Below are 26,036 nucleotides of genomic sequence, written 5' to 3'. Positions count from 1 at the left end.
ACTTGCGTGGTCTTCCTTCCTTTTTTGAGCTGAGTTACAGCACCAGCCACAACCACACACTTCCACCTCCAACAACAGCGTTGCAGCAGATCTTGCTAAGCAATCATTTCCCAGAGCTTCTTGCCTCGAGCAACGCAACCAACACAGATGCTCGTCACCTTCTGCAGTCCTCAGGAAGCCCAGGAGACCTGAGCAAGAGGCAAACACCTGCTGATGGGCAGTGAGCCATCCCCACGCAGGGCTCACAGGGCACCCCCTCAGGATACCATGTTTTTGACCCTGTATGTTTAGGAGCAGATCAATGGATGCCAGGATTCCATGCGAATGCAGCTGGGTGCTCAACTAGATGCATACGTGACAACAAAGAACCTTCCCATCACAGATGGACCTCAGTGGGATGGCATGCACTGGATGGCACAGGGCAAAGAGGAGAAAAAAGCCTTCCCTGGGTTCTACCAGGTCAACTTCCATCAGCCCTCTCTCCAGTAACAGACCATTTCCCACCAATGCAGCAAGATGGCAGCTTCATGCTCAGGAACCCACCTCATCATCCTCCACCTCTTCCTTCCTCACATCTCTCTTTTGTTTGTGCACTTTGCTTCAGCTCTCCAACCAAAAGGGGAAAAAAAAAAAGGGGGGGGGGGATTAAGACATAAAAGTCTATTGATTGATTTAAAATTATGCTTTGAAACAAAACCCTCTGGATTGGAAAGCTTGTATTTCAATGAGAAAAAAGGGACGGTGGAAGTCAGGAAACACACCGAGAAATAAACAGCCTCGTCTCAGAGCACATATTTCCTCTTCATTATGCCCCTGAGAAGGTGTTAATATACAGCCTACAATATATTAATCACCCCTCTAACTTCCAAATGCGAAATGCATCATTAACATTCATGTTGTTTTCAATTAGTTTGCTGTATGGGAAGGAGGGGGAACAAAGACAGGTTCCTTCACTAAATTTTGTTCCATTTGCAAAGCATGGGGGTCATAAAAAGCAGCCTGAGTGACACTCCTGCAATCTCCCCATCCACATGGGTCTGACAGCACGATGCAGAGAGCCCTCTAATTGATGTGGTCATTAGGAAAAGCCGATGCCATGGATAACGTTTGCAGGCAAGTGGGTAATTTAGGAGTCTACATTCCATTTTCAGGAGTGATTCAAGCACTCTGGGACAGATTTTAAAAGGATATCAGCCACCAAAATAGGCAGATAAACACCTTGTGGGATTGTTAAGATCCCCTGAACTAATAAAGGTCCCGACTCCTATTGATACTTCCATTTAAAAAGAAGGGCACTGAAGCTATTTTGATCCAAAGCCAAAGGCGTTTTCCGTATAGAAACAAGCTTTGGGGAAAACCTGCTTGTTTATCACCTTTGAGAGCTGTTTGGGCAAAAGCTGTGACATTTCACATCCAGCCAAACCCTTCAGACCGTCCTGGCCATTCTGTCAATTCATCCAACAGCAAAGCTGAAGCAGTCCAACAGAACTTATTGACAAAACACTTCAAGGCTGGATTCTCCTCCCGATCCCACTCCCAGCTCACTTCCTCCCCAGAACAACCAGCCACGGGCTTCCTAAACTCATCCCAACTCCAACTACAGCACATCTTTCAGGAAAAGCATCCCACTGCAACGTCAAGTTGCCACGCAAGGACAGCTGGCCACAAGCCTTAGGAGCAAAATTACAGCTTTAACGACTCTCACTGTTCAAAAACAGCTGTCTGATTTCTAGGCAGGGCATCTTGAGCTTTAGTTACATGCAAATAGTTCTAACTGTATTTTCTTAGACAAAGGCTTGGAGTCACTTTGCCAGCACGATTTTGTGATGAGAAATCGGACACTGCGAGCCCAGGAAGATGCTTCACATCTGAGATCCCACCTCCAAAAGGAACACAGTTCAGCTCCTCTGTGCTGACTTTAAGGGGACGCCACAGAAGGGAGGTGGGATGGACTCAAATTGAGGTTTGCATCTCCAAGTTCAACCCTCCTCAAAATATCATCCCTGGAGGTGTTTAGGAACCGTGGAGATGTGGTACTTATGGACATAGTGGGCATGGTGGGGGTGGGCTGGGCTTGGGGATCACAAAAGGCTTCCCCAACTGTAATGATTCCACGATTCCATCTCGCCCCCACACCAGCAAACAGCTCAACACCAGAGGTCCAAATGATGCACCCAAGGTGAAACAGCTGCAACGGGGTTGCCCTCATGTTCCAGTTACAAGGATGCAGCACTGGGTCTGCAATGCTCCCAGCTGCTGTCCCAACCTGCATGCAGAAGCAGGGTTCCTGGGTCCAGGGGCAGCCCCGTGTATCAGGATTCAGCTGCTTATCCCCCCATGGGAGAAGCAAGAATCAAAAAGCTCCCACACAGACGAAGGGAAAGACAAATACTGAGCCCTTTCTAATTAACAGGAGTTACATGCATCTTCCTTTAACTGTGGCAGCAAATTCCACTTAATCCTCCTCATTATGTCACGTGAGCCCTTCAACAAAACAGCCTTTTATTTACAAGAGACACTGCCAGCAAAAGCTGAGCCCAACACCCAGCCCCAAACCACAATCCCTGCTGCCCACGGTCCTCCCTGGATGGGCACAGCATCCCATGGGGATCAGCCAAGCCAAAAAACTACCTCCACTGCCGAGATCTGAAACCACCCAGAGGAACAGGTTGCTATGGTTGCCAAGATTTAATCCGAATTGATACAGGTAAAAAAAAAAAGAAAAAAGAAAAAAGAAAAACGTAGTGATTAAAAATAAATAAATAGACAAATCTGGGCCTTGCGCCATGAAAAATGTGAAGTTGTCCTTGACTCCAGAAGCAAATGAGGCATGAAATGTTTCAAAATGTGATATTGAATATAAGGATGTATTTAATATTTTACAAGACTGGAAGTCTTGTAACAAAGGAGTCGGATAATAAATCAAGCTGAGAGGGGGCAGTTCTCCCCTCCTCTCCCCTCTCCTTACCTCTCCCTGGGCTCAGAGCTGGGTCTGAGTGGCTGAATCATTTCCTGGAGACAAGAAAGCCGAACATGGCTCACCAGAACACTGGAAGTGCTTCATTTGTCCATCAAGAGCAATGCATTCTCATTAATCATCTATTCTGCTTGAAAGTCACTGTTAATTTCTGAAGACGTCTATTCTCCACAGCTATTCCTCCAGAAAGGGCATGAAGGCTTCAGGCGGAGCTCTACATAAAGGAGACCTCCGCAATCAATTCATTTAACCAATTGGCTTAATTGCTTACCTGGGTCACCGGTTATCAATTCACCCCTGGTTATCTGCAAAGGAACGGTTGTCCATCGACTCTCCCATCCTGATTTTACACCCACGACTTCTCCTCCTCCATTGGCTGCCAAATGTCAAAGCCGGAGAACGGCAGCTGCCACCCAACAGCCCTGGGGCTGGGGATCCATCCCGTGGGTTCAGCAGAAGGGATCGTGCTCAAGAGATGGAGCACGTGTCACTCAGCACTGCCCAGACACACACACACACACACGTGTGCTTTTTATCGCTGCTTTAACATCAAACAAAATGGAAAAGAAGCAGCGATTTACGGCCCTTACGTCAACAGCCCGACTCCCCCGGGGTCACCCCAAAGGAGCACACCTCCCAGACTCTATTTCTAACCCTCCTTCCTATGGCAACCAGCCGCCCACAGCCCCCAAGAACCCACCCGCCACCTGCAGCCCCACCTGGCAGGGTCAGCTCCCTCCAGTATTTTGGTTCCACGAAAATAGCTGTCAATAGGCAGTCCCTCAGCATCCTCGCAGGCAGGCAGGATGCCACGCAAGCTCCATTCTTAATAGAGAATTTACACACAATAGCCTTTTTCACGGCCGGGGCATTCAGTCTAAGCTTATTTAGTTATCAGAGAATCCAACCACGAGAAAGAAATCCATGGGAAACCAGGCTTCATTACTTGCAGCGCTGATGATTCCACCTCGAAGACCGCGAGGGAAAAGAAAAACATCGGTGCTTGAAGTGATGGAGCTCCCAGCACACACCTTGAGATTTATTGCCCTGAGTAATTGAAACGCCGCTTTGCTGAATTGCAAAGCAACACCTGCTCAAGGCTTAGGGAAGCTCGGTGGGGCCGGGAAAGCCTCGCTCCACCTCCAGACCAACAAAACCCCACGTGCAGCAGCATGGGGACAGCCTGCCCATCACCCCGCTGGGAATATAAAGCATCACTTCAGGCTGGAGAAAACTCCTTTGTTCCAGAGTCGGTATTTATACCCTTGATAAAAAGATGAAGTCACATTTCAAAACAAAATTACTCCGTAATGGGAAACAATCAAAGCATGTTATTTATAAATCGTGAACTCGGCGCATTTCCTCTCTTTGAGATTTCTAACTTTAACCTTTCTATTTTCTAAGCAATTTTTTTTTGGGGGGGCTTAGAAATTCGCTCTGAACTTCTGGCAAGGAGTCACCTCTGTTCACCAGAACACGGAGCAGCACTCAGAACCCCACTGGGTCCCCCCATCTCTCCCTCCCACCAGCAGCGCTCACAATTTGGCCATTCCATCCTCTCCCCTTCCTTCCTATTGCCACAAAACATCTCCCATCCGACATTCTTTGCCTCAGCAACTCCAAGTCAAACCTACGAAACGGCGCCTTCCTTCATTTCTCCAAGTAATTAGAAGTGAGAAGAGGAGTGGAGAACGTAGACGTTATCCTTCCTGAAGGAAAGCAGATTTCTAATTAGCGAAGGAAGCGGCTTCTGTGGGATTCTTCCTCCAAACAGCTGTTGCTGAGGGATCGTGTGTCTTTTTTCTTCTCTTACCCTCTCGCAGTAAAAAGTTCATTTATTTTGATGCATACTACTGCTGCAGTATCCAATTAAAGCAGACATAAGACGAGCGTCGAGGGACACCGCAGTGCAAGATGACTTGGCGGGTCCTAAAGCACTGCAAACAGCAACAGGAGGCACAAAGTGATACTGGGACTTCCAGCAATGGCAGCTCATTGCACCCAGCCCAGCACTGCGACAGACCCAGAGCCATTTAGCAGTTGACACGGGGCTTTTTTCACCCATTGCTGAGAAAATGCTTGTATTGCAAGATGAACCGTGCACAGTAACTATAAAAATCTGCACACAACAATGAGATTAAGAAGAAAAAAAAAACCAACAAGAACGCAACACACTGTTTTCTGAGAATGCTGCACAAAGGCATTCAGGTGAAAAAGATTCTCAGACACCAAATATAGAAAGTTAACATTTTGCTAGTTAGCTTTTTTCAGGCTTCAGCCTGAAAGCTGCAGGCACACACACCAAGTGACAGCATCAGATGCCTTCCATGCCAAGCAGAACCAAAGCAAACCCCCCGGCCCTGGTATGAGTTCCTTTCCTGATAGAATCATAGATGGGTTGGGTTAAGGAGGAACCTCAAAGACCATTCTGTTCCACCCCCTGCCATGGGCTGGTTGCCACCCAATAGAGCAGGTTGCCCACTGTCCCACCTACAGCCTTGTGCACCTCCAGGGATGGGGCAGCCCCACTTCCAGGACACCACAAAGTTGATGGTTTTCAAACCAAGCCAACCAAGTCCAGGTTCTTATGTTACTTTCTACACACACAAAAGCTTCTCATGTCACAAAATACATTTCCATTATATTTTTTTCATATTGGTTGCATTTGTTTTGCCTTGTTACCACTGTAACACGGGAACTTTTGAAGAGTTCTTTTGAAGGGGAGCTCTGTGGGGCTGTAAAGAACCCCTGCAGAAGAGAATCTCAAGCAAAACCCCAACCAAGACTTCTCTATGTGAACATTTATGTCCAAAGATAATATTGGCACAAAAACTAATGGAGCTAGGCAAGTTTGGAACTAATTCCACAATGCTGAGGGAAGCAAGGATCTAGAACAGCCTTCCCAAAAAACTAAGAAGGGGAAAAAACCAGCAGCAGCTTTGCGCTGGTTGACGCTAAGTTCCACCAAGACAGGTAGCTGCGACTGCACAGGGCTACGCATCTCCTTCTGGGCTTACATCCAAGATCCCTTCAACGCATCGCATGGGGAGAGCAGAGCAGCACATACATACGTGCCACGTGTGCTGCTTCCAGCCAACCCTGCATCCTTGGGGCTGGAGGCAGCCGTGGCAAGCAGCCACACCGCGCGCCGCCGCCGCACAAACAAACACACCTACAGAGCACTGTGAGCTGCTTCCTCCCAGCCTGCAGCCTCCACCTCCAGGCACGAACCATCTGCACGGTTCCTGACCTCAGGCAGTTTCATACCAAGATCTAAAGAGTGAACACTGGCAGTCGGGGTCAACAGAGAGACGCGGCGACAGATTTTCCAATCACTGAAATGGTGTTTGATCAAAGGGACGGCTCAGAAATCGCTGGGGGAAAAGAGGAGCAGCAGGCATTTCACAAGTCGCCGTTTGCTCGCATCGCACACCTTTCAAAGCAGCACCTCTCTCCCTGTCTGCTCAACCCAGCCCTGTTTTTTCTTTTGGTGTACTTATATCAGCTCTCCTTTGCTCTCCAGTTCATATTAAACCATTGCAATCCAGTGCTGTAACCCAACCCATTATGAACATCAGCCTGATCAGGGAGATTGTTGCATATAATAAACGTGCATAACGTAGATGTGGGAAGCCAAAGACACCTCTATATTTTGGGTTTTGTAAAGACAAATAGCTTCAATTGTTTAATCAATAAAAGTGCCTCTCCAACTCCTACTGTTATTACAAAGCAATTTCAGACAGAGTGAAAAAGAACCACTGCATCTATATTCCTGTCAAAGCAGACAGCGTTGACGGGCCGGGGAGCCATCCACCTGGACGCGTCCTGCGCTGCTCCCAGAGCTCTCTGCAGCCCCTTCTGAACAAGCTGAATCACTGCTGCGTCCCAATCTCTCCCTAGCACCTGGCTTCCCATTGGCCTGAATGGGGATTCATCCAGGGAAGGACTCTTCTCCATCAGAGCATCTTGTCTTTGGGTTTCTTGCTTAGAATTGTAAAACTGTGGAAAGGCCAAGTTGGAAGAGACCCATAACATGCAATCCCTGCCCAAAACCCAAACCCTACACATCCTTGATAGGACAAGGAGGAATGGTTTTAAACTGAGACAGGGGAGGTTTAGGTTGGATATTAGGAGGAAGGTTTTCACTCAAAAGGTGGTGAGGCACTGGAACAGGTTGCCCAAGGAAGCTGTGGATGCCCCATCCCTGCAGGCATTCAAGGCCAGGCTGGATGTGGCTCTGGGCAGCCTGGGCTGCTGGTTGGTGACCTGCACACAGCAGAGGGTTGGAACTGGATGAGCACTGTGCTCCTTTTCAACCCAGGCCATTCTACGATTCTATGATCTGAGAGCAGTGTCCCAACTCTGTGTGAGCTCCAGCAGCTTTGGGGCCATGCCCACAGCCCCGCTCCTACCTGGAACTGCTGCAGCAGAAAGAGAAGAAAACCCAAGAGGCAGGAAGATGCCACGTATTCCCACATCACTGCAAACTCTCTTCCACATACCTTGCAACAGAGGCATTTTCCCCCCTTTTCTTCTTCCTTTTCCTCTCCCAGAGGCTGTAAATTAACCACCAGCTCCCCGGTATTTCACACACCGCTCTCCTTCTGGCTCCTCTCCAAATCTCCAGGGTGCCATTCTTTTATCCACCTCCTCCTCGCCGCTCTCTTTCCTTCCCCTCTCCAGTTCACCACCTCTCCCTGGAGGATCCTCCATGGGCTTACATGGCCAACATCACCCGGAGAGGCTGATCTCACCCATGCTTCCATGGGTCCCTGTCTCCTTACCCTGAAGTCCTGCTCTCTGGGAACAGACCATGCTTGCCCTTTCTTCTGCAGGTGACAAAATCCCAGAGGAAATGTGGAGAAAGAGGGAAATACATCAGCGATCCCAAAGAAGCTCCGTCCATCACCTGCTGTACAGAGCTGCCCTTCAGTCCTGCCCAAGATGAAGAGAACCATTCATCTTACTTTTTGCCACGGAGAGAAGAAAAAAAAAAATGCAACCTCTTGCCTCAAAAAGGGAGGAGAAGATAAAACGGGGCTTGTGGAGACTTGTCTCTGAAAAAATCAATCCTGGCAACACAGAGAATCCATGAGAAAGGAGCAGCTCTCTGCAGAGCAGCCAGGAAGAGGAAGCCAGGCCAGGATGGACGAATGCTTTAAGGTAATAATGCCCCGTATGTACTTCAGTGCCCCACATGTACTTGTGTTTTCTTCTATTGCACGGCCATAACACTCAAACACCCTGCAAACACTCACAGCCAACAGCCACAATAAAAGCCACAATAAAAGCCACATCACAACAAACCAGCAGCAAGGCCGCCCCATAAAACGCATTCTCGGTAAAATAAAATAAAAATAGGAGAGGAAGAAAACAAAGCCAGTGTTTGCAGTGAGAAGCCTCGACGCCTCCTGCCCATCACTTTCACAGCCACAAGAGACCTGTCTGCTTTTTTGCTGGGGGAACAGATTCCTGCAGCTTTTAGCAGCTCTTTGGAAAGTCCTCCCACGAGTCCCCATCCGCAGGCAGCGCCTGGATGGGCACAGGGAGGGCAGGACCTCATTCTGTGCATCAGCATCCCAATGTCTGCACATCACCCTGCCCAGCTCAGCAAGGATGGGACGCATTCCTGAGACCCTTGCAATGGTGCAAAGCCATCGCAGTGGGATGAGGGCATCACCTCCTGGATTTTGGGGCTGCAAGGTCAATGCTGCCAATGGAACCTCAGCCTCCCTCACCTTTCCTGATGGTTTTGCTCACAGCATCCATCCACACATTTTTTCTGCTCATCACAGAGGAAACCTTTCATGTTAAAGGGATTTTTTGGCCTGAACTCACTATGCCAGGTGGGGTTTGGTCTCCAGATGCATCGGAGCATCGCTCTCCTGCGCTGAGAGTTATCCTCACAAGTTCTTAAGATGCCAACAATGAAGAATCCCATTGTTCTCCTAATTAATTCGGCAATCTCAGTGAAATAATACAAGCTGCAATTGTAATTCCAAGCTCACCCCTCGACCACTGGAATCAACTAATTAAATAACAATCAGTGCTACTGCTTGCATTTAGAAGATGGACGATTCCTTCTTATTGCCACAATTAGAGAATGCACTCAATAATCAGAATGAAATACAAATTTACCCAGGAGCCCACTAAATTATGACCACTCATACTTTGTTTTCTTTTTGCCTGAGCATAAGGATAGCAATTTCTCCTCTTCTCTGTGTCTTCAAATAGAAAAGGCAGAGATGTGTGGAGGTGACCAGCTGCAGACAGCCCTGATGTGCTGCACCATCCTCCCTTCCTGCAATTTAGGATAACCTCTGGGTTTTTCATCAAGGTCCCTCATAACCATCTTGAGCTGCAGCCTTTATTGGATAAATCAGCATGGGGCTGCACGCATCCACATGGAGATTTCAGCTAAATAGGGAATCGATCTGGTGTTGCTGGTGGGAGCAGGACATGCTGCCCTGCTGGCTCAGGTTTTGGGAGAGAGACAACACAAGGAGGTGCCAGGCAGACAGGAGCATCATCCCATGGATGTCACCTCTCCTCCACGTCCCTGTGCCCTACGCAGCAAACTGAAAACCCTGGTTCTCTGCAGACTGATACCTCCTCTAAGGGACAATTGGATCACAGCACATCGCTGCATGCAAACACAAGATATTATAGGCAGAACAAAATCAGTGCATAGAAAAACAACTGGGGAATAGTTGTCCATTTTAACGAGGGATACACTGACACATCTGCAATGCTTTGAGGCTTTTTCCTCCTCCTGCACTACCACCAATGGCTCTGAGCTGCTCTGTGCTTGTACCAGTGCCAACCCTTCCCTCCCATTTCTTCCAGCCTTGCTCCAGCAGAGCCCAACACTAACATACTGCATCCTCTCTGGTGCTGCACTGGACAATGAACTGGAGAGCTGTGGGTCCCCCTTGTAGAAAGCATCACCGTGTTGGCCACTGACCACCACCCTTTGGGTTCTTCATCCACCCATCCATCCATCCATCCACCCATCCATCCAATCCATATCTTTCCACTCTGGAGAGAAGGATGGATGTTGTGGGGAACCGTGTCAAAGGCCTCACTAAAGTCCTGACAGACAACATCAGTGGTTCTTCCCTTGTCCACTGACACAGCTGTGCCATCATACGTAACTGCATCTGAGCAATGGGGTGGAGCAGTCAGCATCCCTGTTGGCACACCAGTGACTCTGATCAAAGGGGCCCAGATTTCTCCATAAAGAGCACATCATTGTCTCTGCTCTTACCTGCCAATCCTGCAAACTCAAACTGGCACTGGAGACTCACTCTGGGTCCTTTCCTTTTGAGCCATCACAATTCATAAAGATCTCATGCAGCAAACACAGCCCATGAGATCACAGAGTCCCGGGGATCCTGGCTCTGGTTTTAGGGAAAGAGAAGAACAACTGCCCGGTCCTTGGGCATTTATGCTGTGGGACCAATCCCTCGGGTCCATAGGAGCAAGCAGGGATGGGATGAGCACCTTCAAGGCAGTCGCTCCAATAAGAGACACCCACAGCAGAACCACAGATAGCTGGCACGGATGGCAGCAGCAGCAGGAGGAGGTGTGAAAATTAAATTGGGTGAAAGGCAGGTGCTCAGGGAGGAGTGGGGGCTGCGGGAGGAGAGGTAAAGCAACAATCACATCCAACAATACTTTTATTGTGCTGCTGTCACGGCACTTCCCAACGTTTGCAAAACGCTCCTGTCTGCTTGAGGAGAAGAAACGGAAGGAGCTTTGAACTGCATAGTCTCTCTATCAGGGGTGGGGGGGAGACAAGGGAAAGTCTTGTCTCTGTTGGGTCCAACCAGAGCTCCTTGCTCCTCCAAAGCCCAATTCGACAGCCACACTGCTCTGCCACACCACAGCATGTGACCCAAGGGCTGGAAAGCATCCTTGAGAGCACAAAACCCTACAAAAGCCCATCTCCAGCCCAATCATGCCACATTTTACAGAGCCGTTGGATTATCCCCAGAGTGGCTGCAAAGGTGGGACACACAGAGCAGGGCTGAACCATCACACTGTGCAGCACAGCTGCTGCCCAACCACTCCCCACGTACAAGGTTTCAGATAAAGCAGCACCCATGCTTCAGAAATCAAGAGCTGTGATTACACAGGACGGTGGCCAACGCAGATTGCAGCAAGAGCTGGGGAGAATTTCTCAGTTAATTTTTGTCAAAAGAATGGCCTGCTTCCAAAAATTGCTAATTTTTGCAATCCAGCCCCCTCACCAAGAAGATTCCAATTTTTTCCCACCAGCCCCTCAAGTCACATTCTCACTTTCTGCCTCCTTTACTAGGGGTTACTGGAGAGGAAAAAGAAAAAAAGCTCAAGAAAAAAAAAGAGCAGAAGGGAAAAGAAGTCTTGAGAAGGAGCAGCATGACTTTTGCTTGTTGCCTCCATACACTGGCCATTCTGGAGCTCCCTCCAGCTCTCCTGGGTTTGCTCCAGGCCACACAGAACTGGGGACAATGGGGGCAATGGGCTGTGCCCTCCAGAGCTGAGTGCCACCAGCAGCTCTCCTGCCCCCCACACACACTGCAATGGCTGTCCTGACTTGCTGCTGTTATCCCCATTCCTATCTTTTCATTACGATGCAGCAAGCAGCAAAACCTCAGGGAAGAGCCCAGTGCTGCCCGTGAAGAAGCCCCCATGGATGCTCCCATCCTGCTCCTCACAGCTCTGAGCTTCAGCAGGTTTGAAAGAGCGCCTATTAATTACCCAACCGTAATGAACTGAACGAGCTTGATTTCACAAATCAGTGTCCTGAGCGTTTTGGCATCGCCACAAAAACCCAAAGGTTGCCCAACCCCTGTTGTGCCCCTTCACGTGAGTGGGACCTCCGTGTGTTTGCATCACCTCTAACAGCAAAGTCACCTCGAAGTGACTGGAGGCTGTGCCCATAAGAGGAGCACGAGGAGTTAACTAATTGCAGACGATCCATTCACAACACAGTTTGCTACATGCTGGCTTTGCTACTACCAAGGCTGAAAAGGACTGAGAGATGCTGCTTCCTCAGCTCATCGCCAACACGGAGCCCAGTGGCCCCACTGAGAGGGCTTTGATGGAGCTCAGTTTCAGGAAGCCAAGAGATCACCATCAAAGTTGATAAATGGCTCCAGAAGGTGACCGAGTCCCAGGCCTGCACCCACCAGATCAGGATTTGAAAGAACTTGCAAAGCAAAACAGATTAACTTGTCCCAAAGGAGATTTATGCCCAGCCTTTGCCGTGTCCAGTATCAGAAATATTTCCATCCTCTCAAAATAAAAAAATAAAAAAGAAGAAAATCTTGACTGCGTAACCCTTGCTCTCTGCAGTTCTCATTCTCTCGCCATCCCTGCGAGCGCCCAATCTGGATGACTTTGAGCTCAAGGATATCTTGCAGCAAGCAGGTCTGCAGGCAGACGCTGTGCTACGTGGGGAGGACGGGCTCGCTGCTGGCACAGAGACCACAGGTAGACTCCATAAAAAAAATTGGGAAGAAAAATTAAAAAAAAAAAAAGACCTTTTTCCGGTGCAACTTCTTAAAAATCATCCCCAATTCATCAAAACAATCCACTTCTGGAACCGAGCTGCAGAACTTCTTTTTCGGGAGGGGGGAACAGCGGGGCGTCTTTCCGAGGAGCAGAAAAAGGAAAGCAGCAGCACAAACCCCAGGAAAGGTGCTTCTGCCATCAGAGCATTGAACTCTAATCACAACCCCATAAACGAGTTACCTTGATTAAGCCGAGCCCGATTTGGGCACAGTCGCTCTTGTTTCCCTGACAGTGTTTGATCTGTTAAGTGCTTTCCATTCCCCCCCAGGCAGTGGTTCAGGAGGGTCATTACCATTCTGCAGACACACACGTGCCTGTCGTGTTTTGCTCTATTAGAGCTCGCCACGTTCACACAAAGCGTTTTTCAGCAGCCGCTCTCCCCATCCCCAACCGATTCTGCAGTTGTGCAACTTGTCCCAAGCCCTGCATGTTAATTAAAGGGAAGGAAGAGGCTGTGCTGAGAAGGGACGAGTGATGGAATGGTTGGGTTGGAACAGACCTTAGAAATCACTATCCCTATCCCACTATCTCACTGTCCACTCCATCCCTATGCCATAGGCTGGCTGTCCCCACTCCATCAGGTCAGCTCACCCACAGCCCCATCCAACCTGACCTTGAGCAGCTCCAGGGATGGAGATATTTTCCTTGGGCTCGCCATCAAAACCACTGTGCTCTCACTTAGCATAACTCACTGCCACAAGGAGGGCACACACTCACACTGCCACAGCCCAAACCACGCATCCTGCCGTGTCTCCTGGTGCTGGATGACAGCATCCCTGACAGACGGACAAACTGACACAACTGTAGCCACCACCAGCACCCTGCTCTGGTTTAGGACAGACAAATCACACCGGTGGGGCTTGGTGCAGCAGCAGCCGTATTTATTTCAGCCCCATCACACACGTGGCAGGGATCCCCTTCACAAAGGACACGCACACAAACAGGGAGCTGCACAGGCAATCCCTCCATTTCCACCCCTCCTCGCAGCCCCCACCACACACCTGAACTGGATGCAGCTGTTAACGTTATTAATTTTTTAAGAAGTCTCATTAATTTCACTGCTTTCCCAACGCCCGCCCCGATGCGCAGCCCTTCTGCTGACACAAGGCCTTTCCCAAAACGCGCCTTCTTGTCGCTGTCGACGTTTACAAATTCTGCCGTCCCCATCTGTCCAGTTAATTACTTCGTGCAGTAGCCTGTTAGCTCCTTAAAAAAATGAAAAAAGACCCCATTATCATTCTGGGCAGCTCCTTCCATCCCAGAGAAAAGCACATCCCCAGCGCCGTAACGGCTTTGTTACCGCTTTCAGCTGACTACAGGCAGTGCTGTGCAAGACTTCCTTTATTCCAATGGGACGAGGGCACAACCCCAACTCCCTTCTCGGTGACATCTCCCCGCTCTCCCCTCCTGGATACCCCCCACCCATCCCCACATGCCTTCTCCCCACCACGAGGCACACGGATGGGTGTCGGTGCCATTCATTGGGATGAAGGCAGGAGGGTTTCGCTCGGGTTCGCCTTCAATGAGAGCATTTTCCCCGGAACAAGGGGCTGAATTCAGCTGCTCGGTGCTGCCTGATCGCTGCGAGTTGCCAGAGTAACCGAGGGCTGGAGCTGCCAGGGCCACGCTGCAGGGAGGGACGGGGCTGATGGCTGGCACTGCTCCGTCCCCAGCAGCACTGGGGGCACAGATGAGGGCCCCAGCCCCCAAAATCTCCCTCTGAGCAAAAGCGTGCGGCCCCTGCAGATGCAGAATCGTTCCCAGCACCTGCTGGGGATGCTCCATCTCTGCAGAAGTGAGGACACCCTGCTGTCACCTCACCCCAAGAACCTGCCCTGCACTCCCAGAGCTGCAATGCAGCTCCACCAAAAGGGTTTTTCCCCCATCTGAGACGTGGACACACAACCCAGTGCGATGGCTGTAAGGGGATTTGACAGGTTTAACGACCTTCAGCCTGAAATAGAACACAGTGAGGTCTCCTTCCTTAGTGGTCTGGCACACCAAAGGTCAAACAGAAGCAGTTGTCTCAGGCAGAGAGGACATCATTTGTGCTTTGAGGGCAAACACAGCCACCAGACAGAAGCTGCCATCCCTCAGCACCCCACGATCTCCCTTACCTGGGGAGCAGAAGCCAGGCACTGCCCCATTTCTAGAGGCCCTGAAAGCTTCAAGGTACGTTTCCATATAAAACCCAGCCTGACTTCCACAGAGTTTGGCTGTAAAGAGGGCTGTGCTCTGTGGGGAGCAGAGGGTGCACAGAGGCATCCATATGGAACAAAAGCAGCTGGTAACGGAAAAGTTTGGTCCCACTTCTCCTAGACTCATTCGAGTTGGATCTATCAACCTCAGCCATCTATCTCAGTGCCTCCCTATTTCTGCCATTCAGCAGCACTGCCCGATGCCTGGCCCCAGTTTTTCTCTCCACAATTTCTGCCGTTTGAGAAGAGCCCATTCCCTCTCTTTGCGACTGCTTCTCGTGGATTCCTGTGGGGCTCAGTGCTGCGATGGCAGCAGCTTCCCACGGTGTAATAAATCAAACATCACAGAGCAGCGCTGATGGGCCACCTCATTTCAACTGCCCAGATCACAACTGAGCCGCTCCCACGCTGCCATCCCAGCCTACACACACAGCACAGCTACAAAGCACTGACTGGGGCTCTGTCTACCAACTGGCCAGGCAGCAACCACAAAGAGCCCCTCTCTGAAGGCTCCATTTCTCACATCCATCCTGGTGCACAGATCCAAGTACCTGAAGAGGCAGCTGCTTTGAGCCCATCTCACGGCCCCCAGAGGAGCAACAGCCACAGGGTGATGCTCCTGCTCTGTTACACACCCCTGGGCCGGTGCTTCACCTCCCTTTGCTTCCTTCAACCTCCCCTCTCCTCCTGCCCAAGAAGGATGGGACAGCCCTAACCCACCACCACTGCACACAGCTACCCGCAGCCATCCCCTGATGGATTCACCCTCTGCCTCTGCAGCCTGTACCCATTTGTTCTTCGCCTTTTGCTCCCAGACCCCATAAAGAACTTTCCCCTGTCATCATTAGGGCCGGCGCCTTCCCACAGCCGCTGACTAACGGCTCCCGGTGGCTCCATGTGACTCTCTTACAAATATTCCACGTTACCTCATTCCTGATGCAAAAGAACAATGCCCCAAATACAAAGCAACTCCGAGCTCCTGGGCTGCAGTGACCACACGCCATGAGCACACACGTGTGCACACACACACTCACTGCCAGGCACGGCGATGGCACCGCACTCACACGTGGGCATACAACATATATCTGTGCCTTATGTTGTTTAAATTAAGTAGATGTAGCCTCACATTGGGAAAAATGAAGGGCCAACACACGTGTGCATAGCAGCTGGCTGGATGATTTCCATCCTCTGAAAGCCGTTCCCCCAATAATTAGAGGTGTTGGATGCTCTAATGAGGTTAACGACCGTGCCACCCATGGAGCAAAGTTCAGGAAAAAAAACAACGTGGAAGGAAGATAAATAACAAAAAGGTGCAGTGAATTAAAACTCCAACCCAGCTGTCTCAATGGGAACATGCAGGTACACAAACACACAACGCAGTGCACCCCACTTCCCCAAAAATTCAGATCCCCATGGCACAGCAGAGCTGTCCTGGAAAGCAGCTCCGCTTTAGGAGCTGTGCCACTAAGCCAGGTTGGCTGCTGACATGCTCAATGCTCCATGCTTACACCTGAATGAAAGTTTATAGAATCATTAAGGTCAGAAAAGACCACCAAGATCATCCAGTGCAACCGGTATCAAAGCTCAACGCTTCACTTCTTTCCTAGAGTGGAGTTTTTCCATCAGCGCACACAGCCTAATAATGGGATCAAAACCAAGCCTATGGCCACAGCCTCCAGAAATGGCTTATGCCCCAACCAACCCTCCAGCATGACATTCTGGTGGTGGGAAAGGAAAAGACCTCCTCCCATTCAGTTGAGTCTCTGCTCCACCAAAGGGCTGAGGCAAAACCCTCCGTTACTCACGGCTGGCAAACTGGAAGGGAATAAAAGGGACCTGTGAGTAATGCAATGCTATAAAAACATAACCATCTCAATAATGGGAAAACCAAATCCTCCACGTAAACAAACCTGCAGAAACAGGAGTGCTTGAGCCAAGCTCGAAAATTCCATCTGCACAACTGCAGTTTGAACATTTTGTCGGGAGCGATGTCTCGCACAGCAGCTTGGAAATGGTGCATTTCTGGTCCTGACATATGTGCAAACACACAGACACTGCCTGAGGTGTCCAGGAACGGCCTTCCAGCCGTTGCAAGAAGGAAAGGTGAGGGGTAGCAGCTCTATGGAGCATATGCACAGCTTGAAGAGCCGCATTTATGCAAGCAAATGGAGCGTGTCAGCTGCACTGCATCAACGCCGATGTCTGCAAAATGGACTCAGGTATTTCTGCTGCTGGGACTGGAGATTTGCACGGCACAACCGAGGAGAGAGCTGTGCTGACACCTCCTCACCCGCTGGTAATCACAGCACATGGAGCACAAAGCAATGCTCAGGAGCACTGCCAGAGCTCAGTGTGCCACAGCGTCCCCAGCAGCCCGAAATCAAAGCCAAGGAGTACTTGAGGACAACTTGCCTTCCTCGTGGCAGCTTTGTCACAGACCTCAGCAGGCTCTAACTCCTGCTTCTCATAAAGTTATTTTCCTATTCCTGGATGTCACCTGCAGATCTCTCCTAGCTGTGCTCTCCTCCCCACCTCCCCGCTGCCAGAACAAACCCTGCACGATCCTCGTCTTGACACAGAGACATTCCCTGAGATCCGAGCACTACGGAACGAGTTCTCCTACAATACGATAATTGACTCAGTCTCCAAAGGATAAACATGTCAAGATATGAAAATCTCTTGCCCCCCCCCCCCCCCCGCCCTTCCCCTTACCAATGCAATGAAGATGTGATTGAAAACGCCGTGTTCTGGGTGTATGAGCTATCTTCTCCTAATTCATCATCCAAAATAAATTGTTCCATCATTTCTGCTAGTCAGAGGCTCCTCCAAGCCAGACGAGCCAAAAGCAGAAGTTTAAACACACTCAGCACAGCAGCAAGAATATTCATCTCCCTCCCCCCTATGCAAACGTTCGATCATTGCCTCTCACCCGGGGTTAATTAATCTTTCAGAGGCACTCAAGCCCACCGAACACACAGCAGAACGATCCCAAAGAGGCCGATGGCTGCAGAGCACCTCCTGCACATCCCGCAGCTCAGCAGTGATCCCAAAGCCATGGGGTGTGCAAAGCCATGCAGCCACCCCACGCTGTGCCACGAGCCTCGTCCTTTGGGAAGAACAAGCAATGACTGCATTGCACTGCGTGCTCCTACAGGAGGAGCATCATCAGTGCTGGGCTTTATAGGGCTGTGCTGCACGCAGAGGATGTGGAGATGAGGAGCTCCACCAGACCCCGGGGGTGACATCGGCTTTGGTTTCTCTCTTTCCCTGTTCCCATAAAGCGCTGTTCACTTCCATAATTGAACCTTCAGCAACAAAGAACCTCTAATGGATGAAGCAATTTCAGGGGAAGCTGGGATCCTAAATCCAGCCAGACAATCGGGTCCCTAAATCCAGGCAGGGAACAGCCCCTGGGCTGAGCTCAAGGGTTCAATCCTTGTCTCGGGCCACTTAAGGACCATGAAGGATGAGAAGCATTACGGCACTCGGGGAGAAGGACTGCATGGGCTGAGATCACTCAAAGAGGAGGAGATGGTGCTAATTACACTGCCAGCAAAAACGGAAATGCTGGGGGAGAAAATGCAAACAGCAAAGGCTCTGAGTGGCTTCAGAGCAGCTCTGCTGTGTTACCGGCACTGAGCCACCATCCAGGAGGGGAGCAACAGAGCTCAGCGCCGCGCCGCCAGGCGATCAGCGAGCGCTCAATTAACAGCTACAGCTTAAGCAAAAGGTGTTTGAGAAAACGGAGCTCTCCCTCATGCTGATAAAGCAGGAAGATAAAGCAGAAGTGGGAGGAAGCTTGGTGAAGATGGTCAGAGGAGGAAGATGTGCAACCCAGCATTGCCCACTGCACAGAGAAGTGGGCGACTGTCGTACAACACTGCCCAAAGGAGCAGAACACGAACACGGTGCTGGTGGATTCTGTTCTTTCCCTCAAGAAAAGAAGAGATTAGCGACATAATTAAAGGGTGCGAAGGACAATAAGCACCGTATTCAGAACTTTGTTTTATTTGCTATTGCCTCGTGCTGAGTTTTCCACACCGCCACACTCTGCACTTCACCTACAGCAGCTCCTCAAGATGTATCATTGCAATTTAAAAACGGCCAATCTACCTGGCCCTGGGTAATTTGCTCCTGCGCCTACCTACAAAGCTGTACAAACATAAAACATGCCTTTCTCCTCATCAGAATTGATTGAGCACTCGCAGAGCCATGCCCTGCCTTGGTGCCTGAGCTCCCGCTCTGGTCAGGTATTCACAGCCAGCACTCAAATCCCCCCTAAACCCTCTCCTCATTACAGGGCAGAGATGAGCCCCAGCCTCTCCCACACACTCTATGGCCCCAAATTATTCCTGTAGCTCTTCTCTTATCTCTTACCAGTTCACCGACATAATTTTTAAGGTAAAGATACCAGGGCTGCACACAATGCTCTTCCTATTCGTATTCATTATTTCTCTGCTCAGACTGCCAAAGATAGCACTAACACTCCCTGAGAATTCACACCACGCCAGGACCGGCTCGTTATTGATAAGATAATGAAATTAAGCTCTGGCTCCTCACCTTGGCAGCAGCTCCCAGCACTGCCTCTCTCCAGGTGTGGGTTCTGCTCCCCGCTCTCATTAGCAGGGATTTGTAACTGAGCACCACTGGGGCTGCCTGCACGTTTTCCCTTTTTCCACCATAAATCACCCATATTTTGACTCAACACCAACACCCATCCTCAAACCCCTGCGTGTCACCTCAGCTCCATGACACACGTTGCACAGACCCCAAATCCCAACCAACGTGTTGCAATTCCAGGCCGTGCACAGAGCCGGAGCTCAGCACCCAGCAAGGAACCACCAGGAAGGGATGCAGAGCCACAGGTTTGCTTCCACCACCCTGTCCCTCCCCATTCCCCACAGCAGCTGGAAGCCAACGCGTCCAAATGTTCCACCCATCATCAGAAAAAGATTTGTCGTGCAAGACGCGCGAGCGCTGACATCCGAAGACAAACAGGATGCAGATTTCTCCACTGCTTGCAGCGCATTATGGAAATACATTCTTAGGGACCATTAAATATGGGATTATTGACTAGATAGCAGCTCAATGGACTAGCTTGCAAATACGTCTTTCAACAATTCTTAAAATGCAGATTAATTATCTAACAGACCGGAACGTTGCCTTCTTTTTTTTTTTCTTTTCCCACAGACTTCCTAATGATGTGTGCATAAACAAACATCCAGACAGTTCTGTTTGCATTTGTGGCGGCTGCGACGCTCCTCAATAACTAAATAGTGACTGAGGGGACTTAAATCTTGTTTAACACTCAGCAGGAGCAGAACAAAAGCCGTGTCAGCCACAATCACAACACGACGGGTTACATTAAGGACCCCTGGGAGTCCAGCCGGCCTAAAACCAAAACACCCATTTCTCAAGCACAGAATTTCAGGTAGAACTGAATTCTTTCTACAGGGTTTCCTTAAGAAATGCAATGCTGACAGCCAACGCTGAACTCATATTCCCCTGGACGTTGGTCTGAAGGTGTTGCACTGCAGAGATCCTGAGTTAGAACCCACAAATCCCACCTTGGCTTCCAATTTGGCATTGGTAGGGTTGACAACAGCGGTATTTTTTCAATGTAATTAACTTGTCATTGCATAAAATCACTGAGACCAGAAAACACCCCTAAGACCAGCAGGCCTGGCCATTTGTAGATGATGCTTTTCAGCTTGCAACCACATCGCGCCCATTCCGATGGGTTGCAGCGCTGTCGGATGTCAAACCCAGTGCAAAGGAAGTGTGAAACATTATTATTCCACTTCACACCCACTTCCCCTCGGCGTGAACGACAACGCAGAGCTGCGAGGCAGTGATGAATGGAACCTGGAGAGCAGCAGATGCTCTGTGAACACGAGCACCATCTCTGCCCCCGATGTTGTTCGGTCTATAGGAGATGAGATTACGCACCAGATGTTCCCAAATCTCACACAAGGAGAAGCAAAAATCCCATCCCTCCCTGCCCTCAACGCGACAGACCAAGAGAAGAACTGCTCTACGGCAACAGCGACGTCTTGGAGGAGTGCAGCATGTGGGAAACGGGTGCCAAGGGGTCCCAGAGCTCACCAGATGGGGATGCATTTCTGCAGCCTCACCGCAAAGCCCCGCAGAGCGGCGGTTCTGGGGTCAGGGCAGAATTTCCATTAGCCCTAAGCCAGTTTGGGATTGCCGGTGCGATCTGCTGCTCTCTCTCATGCATATGCAATGCGGCCGCGACGGAGCTCCTCCGCGCCGCTTCCACATCACCGTGCGGATGCCTGAGCTGGCCAAACAAAGTGGGAAGCGGGCGGGGAGGAGCAGAGCACAAAACCTACACGCCTGGCTCTCTCTCCCTCACTAAGGATGCAAATCAATCCTGCAGACATCAGGAGAATCCGAGCAGCGATAGAAGCCGCTCTCCGGACGCCGGGAGGGGCACAGGGACCGCTGGGGGGATGCGCAGCCCCATAACCTCCATTATCCTCCCGTTTTCTTAAGCAAGGAAGCTGGCACCGCTCTGCCCCCCACCGCTATTTATTGCCCACATTCTGCTATTTATTTCCCAGAAATAGATCGCTGGCAGAACCTAATGAGGAAATCAACATAATTAGGGCCGTGGGTAGATCCTCAGCCCCCATTTTGTTAAGCTTCTGACCTGCAGCAGCATTAGGAAGGTTCACTACTGTAAGTCCATCCTCTACAAGATACGGCAATCTGACCCCCAGGATCAGCCCCATTCAGCTACTTCAGAGCTAATTAGCCCCACCTGCCTGATTGCTGTGCCCTACCTCAGGTTTGCTTGGTTTGTAAAGGCACCCACGGCAAAACCCCTCCTGCTGTGGCAGCAGCAAGGAGGGGGATGGAGCCATCCCTGTTGTCACCACTTTATTTACTTGGGGCCCTCAGCTGCACTGCTCTGACCTACAGATTTACAGCACCTGCACTCCCTTACTGCCACCTTAAACCACTCAATCACCAATGAGTACAGCACACACTGACACAGCAGCTGCCCTTTGCCCCCAAACACTGCTGACCCCACCACGAAGTTTCCCATAGAGCACAGCAAGCTGCAAGCAGCCAGCAGCACCGCAGCCAACAGGTGCTGGGGCAGCCAACCCATAGGGATGTGTGTGCAGAGAATCCCAGCTGAGCTCCCTCCGAGCCTTTCACTCATATTTGCCCCTGCTGCCCCCAGTAACCAACAGGAACGCTCACCAGGCTGCCCAGCAGCAGGAGAAAGAAACAGAATTCGGCCCTAACTTGTGCTGTGCGTGAAGATCTCCCCCTAAAGACGGTGAGAATCAGCATGCACACCCCAGCCACATCCCCAGGCCTTCGCTGAGGGCACTGCCCAGCTGCATGCCCTCAGCACCGCCTGCATGCAGAATTAACTTAACCCAGACCCGAGGAAATGGAAGTTTGTTGGAGGAGCCAGCTCTCCTCACCAGTACAGCACAGCCACAGCACAAACCTGCTGCTCCCTGGCCTTCAGATATTGGTCACCCCATTCACTCCCCACTGCTCCCACCCTGGCTGCACCCCCAGCTTTGCACCACCAGCACAGAGAGGCTGAGCCTTCCCCTGGCCCCCACACCCCTCCCAGTTGATCTCCCTGAGCCACCTGCTCCCAGCACAGCCATGGCACAAAGCAGAGCTCCAGCACTGCACACAGCAGCCGCTCTCCCAGCAGACCCAAAATCCCCAAACCAGCTCCCAACCTCGGGCACTAATTAACCCCGAACACAAGGAATTAAACCCCTACGACACCAAAGGAGCCACGCACTCAACTTTCCCAACTTCTGGCTGCGCTCGGCAGCCCCAACCCGAAATGGAAACCGATGGGGAAAGGCTGAACATCATTCCTCTGCCTCGGCGGTCCCCGTGCACACACACACGGCTCACACTTGCGGGAGCTTCAGTGCAGCCGCCTCCCACCGAGCCCACCTCTGCTCCAGTGCAAAGCAAAGCGACAGAAGCAGAACAGCACCGAACATCGCGCTCCCAGCCGCGGGCACACGGCGTTCGGTACGCGGTGCCGTGTTGGTACCGGGGATGCTCAAAGGATGGTGCTGCGGCCCCACTGCCGCCCCGGGTGGGGGGAGGAGGGGAACGGGGAAGGCTCGGTGCCCGCTCGTTGCAGCCGAGGTTCGGGGACACGGCTCAACCCGACAGCGGGGCAGGAGGAGCTGGGGAGGAAGGCCCCGGGGAGGCTGCGGGTTCCCCGGCGCCGCTTCGCCGCAGCGCAGCCGACGCGAGGTCACGGTCCCGAGGGTCACACCTACGAGGGTTCAGCGGGGACGGAGCCCCCGACGGCGGCTGGGGACGGCACGGCACGGCGTGCTCTGCCGGAGTTCGGCCGGAGCGGCACGGAGTGAAGTTGGGCCCAGGATCGGGGTGGTGGTGGGGGGGGGGGTTCCGCACGGTTCCCTCCGTTACCCCCAAGCAGCGCCGCTCGCCCGGCGCGCTCCGCGCAGCACCAACCCGCACAGCACCAACCCGCACGGCTGCGCACACCGCCGTCGCCGCGCACCCTCCGCCGCTCACCGGCCCAACTCCGCCGCCGCGCATTCCTTAACAACGCTCCTTCTCTTTCCCGTCCGAAGGCTGAGAACAACGGCCACGCGGAGCATCTCCCTTCCACCGAGAGCGGAGCATCCCCCGGACCTCCGCCACCATCACCACCCCCCCATCGCCCGCCTCCCCGCCCCGCACTCTCCGAACTTCGGTTCCCCCCGCTGTGGGCACCCCCCGGCGCTGCCCCCCCTGCCCGCTCCGCTCCCCCCCGGGCGGCTCCTACCTGCGCGGCGCGGCTCTGCCCGCGGTGCTCCGTCCGCTCCGCCTGTTCGGGGCCCCCAGCGGCCACCGGGAGAAGTGCAGGGGGCGGGGGGCGGCGTGGGGAGTGGGGGGGGTGAGGGGCAGGGGGAGGGCGGAGGGGTGGGATGGGGTGGGATGAAGGGAAGGGGCGGGGGAATGGAGAATAGGATGGAGATGGGGCGGGAGGCAAAGGAAGGGGAAGAGGAATGGGATGGGATGGGATGGGATGGGATGGGATGGGATGGGATGGAGAGAGGGCTCAGAAATGGGAGGGAGGGATGAAGAGGAGGATGGGGCAATGGGGAGCAGCGCAGGGACAGAGGGATGTAGAGAAAGAGAAGGATGGGGCACGACAGAGGGATGCAAGGAGGGCAGAGGGCTGAGGATGGAGGGATGGATGCAGGGAGGGCAGTGGCGGCGGATGCAGGGTGGGAGTGAGGAGGATGGGGGCAGGATAGAGGGGTGCAGGGACAGAGGGGTGCAGGAAGCTGGCATGCAGGGAGCTGAGGGAGGAGGGATGCAAGGAGCACTGCTTCCAAAAGGGATTGGTTTTCGCAAGCCCAGATTCGGCTCTCCTGGGAGGAACATTTGATATCCAGAAGGGTTCTGTCTTCTCCCCACAGATCCCACCTCGTTTCTTGCTTTGGGTCTCACTCCTATCACCCACAGCCCCGCTTTTCCCCACACGTCGTGGAATCACAGAACCATGGAATGGTTTGGGTAGGAAGGGGCCTTACAAGCCCCTCCTGGCCCCAGCCCTGCCCAGGGCTGGCTCCTACCCTGCCTTGGGGGCACGGGATGAGATGCACCTGCACACAGCTCCTGACATCTCCGTGCAAAGACATCCTACAGTGCTGGGAGCCAGGAATGGGGTGGGTAGGACCTGTCCCATAGGATTCCTCAGCCGCAGGGCACCAGGGGTGCTGCACCAGGGTCGGTTCCCAGGCGGCGTCCCCATAGGCTGCGCTGCTCCGCCCCCCTTTGCTGTACTGCAGCTCTGCTTCCCGGTTTGGTTGTTTGTTTTTTAAAAGCGAGAAAAACAAAGCTCCTAACCCCATCTATTAGCCGGACTCCTGCATTTGGAGCAATGAACTCTCATTTGACAGAAATTCATCTTCCCCTCCTGCTGGGATGAAAGAGAAACAGAATCAACTTCACAAGAGAAAAAAACCAAAAAACAAAATAAAACGCCTCTGCTCCAGAGACAGATTGCTCACAGGGCACGCAGGGAACAGGAGCTTCGAGCTCATCCCCAACACATCAATCCCTGCAGGACAACAGCCACAGCTCATCTCTCTGTGAGCAATCCCCCCCTGCACATGGCCCACCCTGGCACCCCTCATTCCCAGCACAGCACAAGGCTTCCCTGCATCCCAGCTGTGTTTCTCTTTCGCTGTGGCTGCATCCCTTCAGGTCCCACTGTTAGGCTGGGTTTGGGCACAGCGATGGGCTCAGGGCTGAGCACCGCGTGGATCAGTCCCATCCACTGGCAATGGCTGAGCCACGCTCCCCTCTCCCTCCCCTTCTCCTTCTGAGTTTGAGGTTCCAACCTCATCTGCTCTCTCCCGTTGCTCGGCCCAATGCGGGGCTGCAAATTGCTGCAAATTGCTTCTGCAAGCACTGCAGAATGGCATCTGTGGTCCCAGTGAGGGTTTGTGGGATGCTCCCCCACACAGAGCCCTCTGCGATGCACCTTTGTGACGGCAGGGCTGAAGGTCGTGCTGATAGCTTGCATTGCAGACCCCCATTGCGACTGCAGAGCTCCTCCCTTCGTGTTCTCTCCCCCACAGCTGCCACCACCGAAGGCCGTTTCTTCTCTTTGCACACGGACAAAAAATAAAAGCAGCCCCTTGAAAAGCCCAGATGAAAACAAACTTCTCTTTGAAAGGCGGCCAGAGCAGAAGATTTGAGAGACTTTCAGGTGAGAAATAATTACGAAAAAGAGAGATGGAGAAAGAAAGCACCCTAAAAAGACAACGCAGTGGCCCATGCTGGCTGCTAAGTCATAGAATGGGTTGGGCTGCAAGGATCTCAGAGGTCATCCCGTTCCAACCCAGTGGTCCTTCCCACCCTTTGCTACAGGCAGAGACATCTCCTGCTTGACCAGGTTGCTCACAGCCCCATGCAGCCTCCAACGAGGGGGCACCCATAAAGAAAATCAGACCTCCAAGAGAAGGAGGTAGGAAATGTGTTCAGACAGCAAACCCAGATTGTGGAAATGACTGCAAAGCCTCCCGAGGGCCGACAGAACGCAGCTGTGCTCTCCTTACCCACGGAGCTCCACTCAGTGCCGTTTATTCAGCAGTGCTGGGTAAATATCAACAAGGAGGTTGAAAATATTGATGGGGGAAGATACTTCACGTTGAATGAGGCGCAGACATCTGGAAACAAACAAACTAGATATTTTGGGTGCTTCGTTGCACCGAGAGCGCAGTGATGAGCTGCAGCTGTACGGTGCTGTATGGGGCAGA

The 26,036-nt window shown here is 51.9% G+C and overlaps 1 protein-coding gene across 2 annotated transcripts in view; it reads right to left on the bottom strand.

Annotated features, from left to right (window-relative positions):
- The window catches only part of GRIK4 (glutamate ionotropic receptor kainate type subunit 4), a 123,808-nt gene extending 100,154 nt beyond the window's left edge, over positions 1-23,654 (bottom strand). Inside the window, exon 1 of one of the 2 annotated variants that reach the window (XM_052697255.1) lies at positions 23,549-23,654. The gene's annotated coding sequence lies outside the window, so the exon portion shown is untranslated. The remainder of the gene's footprint in view (positions 1-23,548) is intronic. The other variant, XM_052697256.1, reaches the window with a different exon arrangement.
- Positions 23,655-26,036: the final 2,382 nt, after the last annotated feature.

Source organism: Tympanuchus pallidicinctus, unplaced genomic scaffold (genome assembly GCF_026119805.1).
Source record: "Tympanuchus pallidicinctus isolate F22 unplaced genomic scaffold, pur_lepc_1.0 scaffold30, whole genome shotgun sequence".
NCBI classification, from domain to species: Eukaryota; Metazoa; Chordata; class Aves; order Galliformes; family Phasianidae; genus Tympanuchus; species Tympanuchus pallidicinctus.
The sequence above is the reverse complement of the archived record's forward strand: the minus strand, read 5'-3'. Positions and strand labels throughout refer to the sequence as shown.